General features: G+C 48.0%; 1 protein-coding gene across 1 annotated transcript in view; it reads right to left on the bottom strand.

The window, feature by feature from the left end:
* Positions 1-5951: 5951 nt before the first annotated feature.
* CHST8 (carbohydrate sulfotransferase 8) overlaps positions 5952-12509 on the bottom strand; it is a 124204-nt gene continuing 117646 nt past the window's right edge. Inside the window, exon 3 of the transcript XR_013992109.1 lies at positions 5952-5999. The gene's annotated coding sequence lies outside the window, so the exon portion shown is untranslated. The remainder of the gene's footprint in view (positions 6000-12509) is intronic.

Genomic DNA, 12509 nt, shown 5'->3' with positions numbered 1-12509 from the left:
GCTGGTTTCAAGACGGAGCCTCCATCAACCCAGTTCTGAGTGACGGTGACGAGCAGAGGCCTTGCTGACCCATGTTGGACCAGTACAATGAGGGAAAAGTTAACTTCTGTCTTTTTAAGACTTTGAGACTTTCCGGATATTGGTTTCTGCAGCCTAACCTTGCCTGTACTGGCTGCTGCATTTGACATCTCCAGAGCAGGGCTCACACCTGTTCCCCCCACCCCCTACTCAGCCCATGCTTTTCAGCTTTGTTGGCTGGCTCATCCCCCTCTATCTGGCCACCCCTCGGCTGCCTTCTGTTCTCCTCTCACACTTTCTCCCCACACAATCTCGTGTAGCTCTGCAGTGCCAATGGCACAGATTTGCACCCCCCTCTACCTGCAGATCCTACTTCCCACTTGATGACTCTCCTGGGATGTCTCAGAGGCTCCTCAGACTCAACGTGTCCTGACTCAGACTAACGATCTTGCTCCCTCCAAACCTGGCCACCTCCCAGTATCCCCATGTCACCCTGCCACTCAGTTGTGCAAGCTGAAACCTGGGAGTCATCCAGGAGCCTCCTCCTTCCTGACCCTCTTCTCCATTTCCCATCTCCAATCCATCACCAAGGTCTGTCAAATTACTCCTTAGAACCACCCACACCTGTCCATCACCACTGTCACTCTGGTCTAGCCATCATTGTCTCTCATCTGGATGGCTGCAGCAGCTGTCCTTCCAGTCTCACTGCTGTCAATCTTGCCCTTGCAATCCATTTTCCCCATGGCAGTCAAAGGAATCTTTTCAACATTTATGTACCTTGCTTAAAGCCTTGCCAAGGATTCCCTTGCTCTAAGATAAGATAACACCATCATATACGGCTCGTGTGGACTGGACCACCTTTTCCCTAGCTCTGTTTCCATGACACCCCTTCATTCTCTGTTGCAGGTTGGGCTCCCTGGGAAGCACACTCTGAGGTGCAGGTTATTGCAGGAGGTTTATTTGGAGAATGCTTTTTGCATCAACATTTGTGGAAGGGAGAGTAAGAGAGGAGAGAGAAGAGGGAGAAGTTGAGCTCTTGTGCAGTCTCAACAGAGGCCTCAGCCGACCCAAGGAGCACAGAATTGTCCGCCATTTCAGGAAAGCAAGCTGGGCCTCTGTGTGGCCATACTAATCCCTGGATGTGACATTGGATATGGGGTATGACCTTGGGCTAGATATCACTCTTTACCTGAACCATTCTTTAACGGGGACTGACAGCTGAAGGCTTTCTGCAGGTAGCCCCCTCCCCCAGAAGCTGGGGGAATACGTTCTTCATTACGGAAGGGGAGTCTGGGTGGTGCCTCACAGTGTCCAGTCAGTCCCCTGCATGTCCTGGGACAGCTCCTCAAGATTCTGGTATGCCGTGGGGGAACTCAGAAGAGGAAGGTTGGTGGGGTTGACTACAGCCTCCACTGCTGCAGTTGGTCTTCAGGCCACAACTGACACTCATCTTCTCTCCCTCTAGTTGTCTGTTCTGAATTCCTACCCCCACCCTTAGCTAAGAACTGTCCTGGCCTCAGGGTCTTACCTGGTGGCATAACCAGACCCCCATCCCTGAGGGTTCTGAGATTCTGGCCAACATGAACTTTTCAGGCCAGAGTTGCTGCCCTTGTCCATTTACTGTCAAAATTGGGCAAGGAGGTATCAAGAAACACCCAAGTAGATTAATCAGGCACCAAATATATTTTCCTTGCCCCCACTGTATAACAAAAATGCTACCTTTTTCTGATGATCAGGGTCCATTACCCCTGTCAAGATGATGACTATCTTGCTTGCTGGTCCCTCAGCGTGACAAGCCTAAAGTGCCCAGGCAGCATTAGCTTGTAGTTCGTGAAACTTGCTGGGTTCCTTGGCAGAAGCATTCCTTGTTTGGAATCTCTAAACCCTTAGGGCCCTGGGTTGTGGGGATGGGAAGGGCAGATTCCCCAAGTGGGTGACTAGGATTGATGGTAAGCAGGCACTCTGACTTTCACCCATTGGTTCCCAGACCCATCTTACCTATGATAAAGTGTGTTAGTTTCTCATTGCGGCTGTAACAAATTACTACAAACTTGGTGAGTTAGAACAACATACATTTATTATAGTTCCAGAGGTCAGGAGTCAAAAATGGGTCTCACTGGGCTAAAGATCAAGGTGTAGGCAGGGCCGCATTCCTTCTGGAGGCTCTAGGGGGCCATCCATTTCCTTGCTTTTTAGCTCCAGTCCTTGTCTCCTCCAAGGCTGCATTCCTTGTCTCATGGCTCCCTTCCATCTTCAAAGCTGGTTGAATCTCACGTGCATCAGTCTGACACTCTCCTGCCTTCCTCTTTCACTGATATGGATGTTGGGTCTACCCAGATAATTCAGGATAATCTCTCCATCTCAGAATCCTTAATTTAATATCTGCAAAGTCCCTTTTGTCACGTAAGGGAACATACTCACAGGTTATTAGAATTAGGAGATGGACATCTTTGGGAGAAGGGATCTTTATTTTGCCTACCACACATAGGTAGACCTGTGTCAACCCATTGTTGATTTAAAGTATATGCTCTGGAGAATGGTACCCCATCTTTGCAAAATACCGTCTCTGAGCTGGCACTTGAGCTGTGTTTTTTTTATTTTTTATTTTTTAAAATTTTATTGGGTAAGTGTGTTTTTCCCAGGGCCCATCAGCTCCAAGTCGTTCTCCTTCAATCTAGTTGTGGAGGGCGCAGCTCATCTCTAAGTCCAGTCGCCGTTTTCAATCTTTAGTTGCAGGGGGCGCAGCCCACCATCCCATGTGGAATTTGAACGGGCAACCTTGTTGTTAAGAGCTCGAGCTCTAACCAACTGAGCCATCCGGCCGCCCACCAGCAGCTCAGCAGCAGCTCAGCTCAAGTGGTTGTCTTCAATCTAGTTGTGGAGGGTGCAGCTCTCTGGCCCGTGTGGGGATCAAGCAGGCAATCTTGTTGTTAATAGCATGCGTTCTAGCCAACTGAGCTAACTGGGCACCTCTGAGCTGTGCTTTTAACAGGCCCTTCCATTGCCCTTCCATTGGTCATAAGTGATATGACCAGAGCATCTTATCGTCATGTGCCACCCTCCCACCTCCTTTGCTGTCAAATGACTCCCTTTATCTGACACAATGTTGTGTGAGATCCTGTGTTGGACCATCAGATATTCTGGAAGTCCTTGGATAGTGGTCTAGCTCAGGCCCTATGGTCAGGAAAAGCAAATCTGTATCCAGAATATGTGTTTATTACTGACAAAATGAATCACTGCTCCTTCCAGTATCTAAAGAATCCAATGTGGTTCACGTGCCACTAGGTGACTGATTGGTGTCCTCAAGGAATGGTGCTGTGTCTGGGACTTAGCATTGGGCTCTGTTGCTGAAAGACTGGACACTCAGCAGCAGCAATAACCAGCTCAGCCTCGGTGGGTGAGAGCCCATGCTCTTAGGCCTCTTTCTACCTTCCATCCTTGCAACCATGGCTATTCCTTTCATGCACGCTGTATGCCAGCAGTGAAGAGACCAATCACAGAAGCTGGTTAATGTCACTCGGCCAAGCCATTCTGTTGACCTGGTTGTTTAGTGTGTATTCCATGATGGATGTCCTCTAAGGAGTGTGAACATGAGAGACAGTGGGCTTCACACTTGGTGCTAAGACCCATCCACATGACTGCCCCGACAGCCTTGTCCTATCTTCTAACCAGTTTCCTTCTAGGCCCCTGACCACTTCTCTTTCCACCAAAGGGGATGACCGGGTGCGTTGTCCAGAGCTCCACTCCTTGGAAGGATTTCATTTCCCGCCACCTCTCAAGGCCACCCCTGAGGGGTCTGCAGAGCAGACTATCCAGTTTTTACTTGCTTCCACACACCAAGCCAATGCTTCTGTGAACTAAGCTCTGGCTTTTCCCTCTTTCATCCGCTGGTCATAATCCTCGCCATGCGGCCCTAGGAGTCAAGGGAGAGGCCTTGGTGCAGCAGCAGTGGATAACAAGGGAGACTAGGCTACCTGCTCACACAGCTTGTCTGTGGCCTCTCATCCGGCTCACACCTGTTCCTGGATTTACCACTTGTGACTTGTGATGATGCTGCTGGGTCCATTTGGCCTTTGGACATGGTGGGTCTGACAGAACTCAGCTCATGATGGGCAGTGACATGATCTGAATGTTTGTGTGTCTCACTCCCCAACACACGCACACACAATTGTTGAAATCCTACCCCCTACAGACGATAGATAGTACTAGGAAGTAGAAGCTTTAAGAGGTGCTTACGTCATAAGGATGGAGCCCTTAGGAATGGGATTAGCACCTTATAAAAGGGACTCCAGATAGATCCCTAGCCACTTCCATCCTCTGAGGACACAGCAAGAATACACTGGCTCTGAACCAGAAAGAAGGCCCTCGCCCGAAGATGCTGGCACCATGATCTTGCACTTCCCAATATCGAGGACTGTGAGAAATAACTATTTGTTGTTCATAAACTACCCAGTTTATGGTATGTTGTTATATCAGCCAGAAAGGACTAAGACAGGCACCTATGGCTGCATTTTCACTTGGTGTCCCATGGTCATGGTTAGGTACTCTATCTATACCAGGGTTCGTGGCATGCCAGGAACTGCTTTTCAAAAGATTTATAATTTTGTACATAGCATGGCCTTGTGACAGAACCTTAAGAGTCTGCATTGTAATTCTCTCTTTAGGGCTTGCCAAAAAAATCTACGTGGTGTCTTTTCCCAATAGTGATACCTTCAATATCACAGGGAGCTCTGGGTCACATAACCCAAGTCAGCACCTCTTGTACCACAGCCTGGACCTGCTGTAAAGCCCTTTCCATCTCTGGACTGGCTCAAAGCTGGCAGCTTTTCACGTCTCCTGGTATGGGGTTTGGAGTATTCCTACATGAGGACTATGTCTTCAGAACCCAAAGAGGCCTACCTAGCATTGCGCTTTCGAGGTGGGAGATGCACGGTGCCATGATTTGTCCTTTCCTTTGGTTATCCTGGCATGTCCCGGCCCACGGCAGCTCCTAAAAGTTTTACTGACATGATAGGCCCCTGGAACTTTACTGGGTTAATTCCCACCCTCCTCTGGAATGTGTGGGTCTTTTGAAGGCCCACTGTGTACTAGCCAGTACTTGCTCATCCATTCTGATTAGTGTGAGGTTACTGATATATTACCGCTGTGACATTCTACAGGATGTCCAGCCAATCCATGTCTTGGACAGAGCACTGAAGAGCTAACATATTTCGGGGGCAAGACTATAAACGTATACGTTTACATTTCATTATGAATGCAAACTGCATTCCATTCCAACTGAATGCAAACTGGTTTTGATCCTCTTTTTGATAGAGATGGAAAGTAATGCGTTTGCCAGACCAATGGACAAATACCATGTACTGAGGTCATGGTGTTTTGCACTGGCAAAAACACCACAATTGGCACAGCAGCTGTAGTTTTGACTACTACTTGGCTGGGTTTGCCATGGTCCACTGTCACCCTTCAGCATGTGTCTTCTTTTTGCAGGTGCCCAATCGGTCAATTCAATGGAGCAAGCTCTAATGGGGACCACTATCCTTGGAACCTTTAGGTTTCATGAGGTAGCTCCAATATCTGCCCCCTCTGTACACTGCCCCTCAGGATGCAATGTTATTTTTCATTTACTATGTTGGAAGGGGGTGGAGGCAGTTTCAGAAGCTTCCTCTTTGCTTACCCCATTCCAAAAGCTCTTACCTTACAGGCCAAGGAGTCCACGTGGAAACAGTGACAACTACTCAAGTAAGTATGTTTGAATTACACATTTAGGGGAAAGGGAAGTGACCATGGGGTGAATCTAAGCATCCAGTGGATCCACTGTAAGCCAGACCTGAAAGCCATCACTCCATCTATTACGTACCTGGTCCCATATATCTCCACTCTCATTGAGGGCTACCACGATACATCAGACCTCAGCATATCAATAACAAATCAATGGTCCAAGGGTCCTAGATTTGTTTGGGTATCTTCTTTCTCTAGGACACCTGTTGGAGAGAGAGTGCAGGTATGATTACTAGATATATGAGCTTTGGTGTTACAGGTTCATCTTGGGAGCTTACCTCTCCATCCGTCACTGGATTCCTGGCCTGAATACAGGCTCAAGTCCAGAAACTGGGCGAGGAATAACGAATTTTTTTTTTTAATTGGGAGATTGCCCTTAGGCTCCTGATTATCCATTCTTTTATTTTTTAAAAAGATTCTTATTAAAATATAGCTAACATACAATATTATATTAGTTTCAGGTATACACCATAGTTGTTCAACATTTATATACCTAAAGAAGTGATTACCACGATAAGTCCAGTAACCATCTGACACTGTACCATGCTATCACAAAATTATTGACTATATTCCCTATGCTGTACATTACATCCCCATGACTTATTTCTTTTATACCTGGAAATTTAAACCTCTAATTCTCCTTCACCTTTCCCTCCCCTTTTTAAATTTTTTCAATTACAGTTAACATTCAACATTATTTTACATTAATTTCAATTGTACAACACCGTGCTAGATAGTTATGTAATTTAAGAAGTGATCCCCCTGACTAGTCTAGTACCCACCTGGCACTATACATAATTATTACTAATTATTGCCTATATACCCTATACTATACCATACGTCCACATGACCACTTTGTAGCAATCAATTTGTACTCTTAATCCCTTCCCCTTTTCCACCCATCCCTAACTCCCCTCCCGCTTGACAACCATCAAAATGTTCTCTGTATCTATGAGTTTGTTTCTGTTTGTTTGTTTATTTTGTTCTTTAGATTCCATGTATAAGCAAAATCACATTGCATCTGTCTTTGTCTGACACTCCACTCACCATTGTACCCTCCATGTCCATCCATGCCAACACAGATGGCAAGAACGCATTCACTTTCCATGCCTGAGCAATATTCCATTGTATATATGTACCACCTCCTCTTTATCCATTCTTCCATCGACAGGCACCCGGGTTGCCTCCACACCTTGGATATTATAAACAGTACTACAATGAACATGGATGTACACGTCCCCTCAAAGTAGGGTTTGGGATTTCTTTGGATAAATACCCTGACGTGGGATTACTAGGTCTTTCTTTGTCTCTTGCTATAGCCTTGTTTTAAAGTCCATTTTGTCTGGTATAAATATTGCTACCCAGATTCTTTGTTTGTTTGTTTCCATTTTCATGAAATATCCTTTACCCCATCCCTTTACTTTAAGTCTGTGTTTGTCTTTTGATCTGTAGTGAGTCACTTGCAGGCAGCATATGTAAGGGTTTTGTTTTCTTATCCATAAGTCACCCTGTCTTTTGGTTGGACCATTTAATCCATTTACATTTAAAGTAATTGTTGATAGATGTGTGGTGATTGACATTTTGTTATTTACATGTTTAATCTTTTTTTTTCTTTTCATCTTAAAGAAGTTCCTGTAAGATTCCTTGTGATACTGGTTTGGTGGTGATGAACTCCTTTAGCTTTTTCTTGTCTGAGAAGCTCTTTATCAGTCCTTCAATTCTAAGTGATAGCTTTTCTGGGTAGAGTAATCGTGGTTGTGTGTCCTTGCTTTTCATCATTTTGAATATTTCCTGCCAATCTCTTCTGGCCTGCAAAGTTTCTGTTGAGAAATCAGCTAACAGTCTTATGGGAGCTCCATTATAGGTAACTAACTGCTTTTCTCTGGCTGCTTTTAAGATTCTCTCTGTCTTTAACCTTTAATTATGATGTGTCTTGGTGTGGGCCTCTTTGGGTTCATCTTGTTTGGGACTCTGCACTTCTTGGACTTGCATGTCTATTTCCTTCGCCAGGTTAGGAAAGTTTTTGACATTATTTCTTCAAACAGGTTTTCAATTCCTTGCTCTCTCTCTTCTCCTTCTGGTACCCCTATGATGCAAATGTAGTTATGCTTGATGTTCTCCCACTGGCTCCTTAAACTATCCTCATTTTTGGTGTGGTTTTTCTTTTTCTGTTCTGATTGGGTGTTTTCTGCTATCTTATCTTCTAAATTGCTGATTCCGTCCTCTGCTTCATGTAATTTACTGTTGATTCCCTCTCATGTATTCTTTGAGTATCCTTTGAGATCATTGAGCATCCTTATAACCAGTGTTTTGAACACTGCATCTGGTAGATTGCTTGTCTCCACTTTGTTTAGTTCTTTTTCTGTAACTTTGTTCTGTTTTTTTTTTTTTTTATTTGGGACATGTTTCTTTGATCCCTCATTTTGGCCTCCCTGTGTTTGCTTTTATGTTTTAGGTATGGCTGCTATGGCTTCTGGTCTTAGTAGAGTGGCCTATATAGTAGGTGTGCTGTGGGAGTCTGTGGCACGGTCTCCCTGCTCACCGGAGCTGGGTGCTCCAGGTGTATGCCTTATGGGGGTTGTGTGCACCCTCCTGTTGTAGTTGAGCTTTGGGTGCTGTTTGCACATCAATGGGAGGGACTCATCCTCAGGCTGCTTGGTTGTGAGAACTGGCCGTGACTGTGGAGGAGCTGCTTTGTAGCCACTGACTCTATGGAGCAAGATTCGCTTTCACAGGGCTCTGGTGCCTACCCAGTCTGCCCTATGGGTGTGTCATTCCTGGAGGCAGCCAGGTGATGCTCCACTGGGTCTGAAGTTAACCACTGAATGTGCCAGTCCTGGGACTTCCTGGGAGGAGCCCCACTGCAGGCCAAGTTCAGCCACAACCTGTGCCCTGCCTGGGGACACCTGGCATGAACCACAAAGCAATCTGAAGATGACTGCTACCCACCCATATTGGGTTTGGAGGTGCCTTGAGAGACTAAGTTGTGAACTGAGGCAGGCTGTTGCTAGTGCCAGGTTTGGGGGTGCTCAGTCAAAGGTATGGGACATGCCAAAGTCAGATGCTCCTTGTTTGGGTTTTGTGAACCTTTGAGAGATTTTAGGAAAGTCTCCAGCAATGCCAACACAGGTTGTTTATACAGAAAAGCCACTGGAAGTGGTTTGGGTGGCCACATTCTCAGTGCCTAGCACAGTGTCTGACTCAGAAAATATAGAATGGATATAAGCTGCGGGCTTCGCTGCCTCATTATTGACCTCTTTTGTTATGGAAAAACGATCACATTACTCCTCTTCTCAGAGCCTTTCCTTCAGTGACTCCCATTGTTCTCAGCAGCAAATCCAATCTCTTTATTGTGACCTACAAGGTCCTCCTCAACCTGGCGTCTGTCGCCCCTGGACCCTACACATAATGAGCTGCAGGGGTCCACAACATATCTGTGCACACTGCCCTGGGCTCCAGCCCACTGCACCTCAGCGGTGGTCTTGAGTCATGTCCTTGGAGCCAGCCCTACAGGGTCACGTGCCCTCTCTGCCCTTGGGTACCCAGTTGGGGTCTGTGCTCCTCAGGCCATTGCCCTCAGCCCCAACCTACCCCTGCTCAGGTTACCATCCACCTAGGACCCCATAAGGCAGAAACCCTGACTGCAATTTCATGGAGAGCCCAACCCCTGAAAAATGATGGTGAGCCCTTGTCCCCATGTAATTAATTCTCCTGTGACCGAGGCCTCTCCCCCAGGGCGGGCGTAGGGCCAGGGTGACTGATTGCACCTGCACTGCCTGTGAAGACTTTGGCTAGTGGGAGACATTGATGGTGTTTCCCAAATGAAACGGTGCATGGAGATTAATGAGCCCTGAGCTGGGGGCTCTGGGAGCCCAAGGCCTGAACAGTCAGGCTGGACCTGCCAGCCCAGTGCCCCACCGGCCTGCTCCACCCTGCCACTTCAAGGAGCGGGGCTTTGGACTCTGTATCTTTGCGCAGGTTCCCAGGATCTCCCAGAAATGGTTGCCTCATCCTCATGCCTGAAACCTCAAACACAAATAATTTTCAATTTGCCTGGGAGTTTCAATCGCACAATCCAATCTTAAATAATAGATTAGATGCCTCAGGGAGAGAAACAGGATTTAAGAAGAAGAAATAAATAAAAGGAAAAGTAAAGTTCAGCACATCGGCTTGAAGAGTAAGAATGTAGCTTTCCCTGCTAGCCTGAATTTGCCTGCCGTGCCCCATCCTACCTGGCTGGGTTCTCTTCCTGCGGTCTGTGGGGATTGCCTTTCATGTATCTGGCTCTCCCAGGAGCAGGTTCCAGGCATCAGCAGCCCTGGGCTCCATTCCTACCCTCCTGCTCCAGCCTCTGCACCCCAAGGAAAGGCCTGACTTGTAGCCCTGGCAACAACCACCTATGCAGGCCAACAGGCTGGCCCAGACACAGAAAGATACAGATAGTCACAGAGCACAGTCAGGCTGTCCCGGATTACAGGCAGGTTAGTGGGCAGGTGACAGGCATGATCTGATGGGTTGGGTACAGACACAGGTGTAAGATGATGGTGTCTTTGGATCTAAGAGGAGGCTGAAGAAAATGTTTCTATGGGGCATGTCTATAAGATCTGGAACTGAGGTCATCTCTGTCCAGTGACCTTTCCCTCTGCCCATCGTGGCCACCCCTCCCCACCCCCAGCACAGTCTGCCCTTGCCACCACAGGAAGCCACATCATGTCCTAGGTCATGGATTCCCAACTCCAACCTTCCCTCTGCCCATCAGCCCTCCTGTCCTCCTTATCGAGCTTAGATCCCATGTGTTACCATTTATCTGTCCCCTCCCTCCTTCCATTATATTTGCCTAGGAGGACAGCGCTCTGACCTTCTCTGTGCCGCAGGAGAAGCAGGATGGCCTGTTGGTGGTCACCAGGGCCAAACTGCCAGGGTTTGAATCCTGGAACATCTTCTTACTAGCTGTGTGAGTTTGGGCAAATCACTTAACCTCGCTGTGTCTCAGTTTTCTCATCTGTACAAAGTGGGGAGGATAATGATTGTATCTATTTTACAGGGCTGTGATGAGGACTAAATGAGCTAATATATAAGAAAAGCTTAGAGCAGTTCCTCGTAAACCAGTAAATCCCATCACTCTTATTATTGCTTCAGGAGCCTTGGTGGGAGATGAAAGTGGCTTGGATTAAGATGAAGGCACTGGAGAGGGGAAAAAGGATTCACTTAAGGAGCAGAGAGAATGACATGTGCGAAAGGGAGGAACCCAGGGCTGATTCAGGATCAAGGGCTGAGATGGAAGCTTGGGGGAGGAAAGGCCTGAGGTGGGAGAAATGGGAGGCTCAGCTGGGATGTGAGAAGTGAAGGAGGTACCCTTCGACGTGCCAACAGAGGTGAGAGCTGGGCAGCTGGCCATGGGGGTCTTGAGGTCAGGGTTGGAGGTGCAAACTTGGGAGGCAGCAGCATAACAGTATGAAATTGGCTGAGCTCGTCCAGGAGTGTGTAGACAGGAGTGTCTGTCTGTTCAGTTCAGAATGTGGGATAGTGGAAGATGCAGAAGAGAGCTGTTTCCATGGTGGCAGACCATGGCAGGTTCAAGAGTAAAAGGCCAGTGGAGGCGTGGGGCAGCAGGACCAGTTTTGCTAGGAGGGAAGGGACAGAAATGGGCTCAGAGCTGGAGGAGATATGGGGCTAAGGTGTTTTCTGTTTTGAAGATGGGGCCTCAGTGGGAAAGCTGATGACCCAGCAAATTGGGGCGAGTGAGTGAGTGATGTCCTTGAGGAGGAGACAAAGAGCTGGAGATGCAAGAGGGAATGGAGGGCTGAGCCCTGAAGGGCAGGGAGGAGAGATGGGGAGCAAGGCTTGGTGCAAAAGGAGCATCATGTTGACATAAGACAGTGATAGACTTTCTGGCCCTTCCTTGCATTTCACAGCAGTGAGAGACGCACCGTTAGCCATGAACCTTTCTGTGGATGTCTGTGTGAGCGTGTCTGTGATGTCTGCTGAAGTGTGTGGGTGCGTGTCGCTCTGCGTCTATATGCACCTAGGGTTGTGTGCACGTGTGTGTGTCACAAGAGTGTGGATGTGGCTGCATGTATGTTTGTATGTGTGTCCGGGGATGGGTCTCAGGGTCTGGATGTGTATTTGTGGGGATGGGTATATGTGTCTATATGTGTTCTGTGTCTGGGAGTGTGGGCATGGTGTGTGTGTGTCGAGGGTGTGCGTGTGGTGGTTGAGGTCACGGATGGCCTGACGTCACCCTCATGGGGAGTGGGGGACAAACACCAACAGGCTTGTGGTCATGAATGTAAGGAAAGCCGAGTGAGTCCTTGCCTCCTGCAGTGTGGGGGGCAGACTGGAGTGGGTTGGTCTGGTTGGGGCTTCCAGGGGAGTGAGACAGCAGGAGCAGTGCACAGGTCATAAGGCAGACCAGGATGTACCCCAAGTCTAAGCTTGCCAAAGAGGGGAGTGAAGCCAGCAGGGGTGATGGCAGCTCCCCACACATCCCCGCTGACATGTGACCCTTCCACGCACTGGGTTCTCCCTGCTGACCAGTCTGTGCTGTGCTTTCTGGGATGTTCTGGTCCCCCACTGGGTCCATGTGATGGGTGCTGGGAATATTTGGGGGCTTGGTGTTAGAGTAGGTGGGTCCTCTGGAGCTGGTAGATTCCAGAATGGCCTCCGGGGTCTGCCCAGAGACAGCTGGAGAGGCAGGGCTCCCCTGACTCCAC

The sequence above is a fragment of the Rhinolophus hipposideros genome (genome assembly GCF_964194185.1).
Source record: "Rhinolophus hipposideros genome assembly, chromosome: 21".
Classification (NCBI taxonomy): Eukaryota; Metazoa; Chordata; class Mammalia; order Chiroptera; family Rhinolophidae; genus Rhinolophus; species Rhinolophus hipposideros.
Note: the sequence above shows the minus strand (reverse complement) of the source record. Positions and strands in the feature narration are given on the sequence as shown.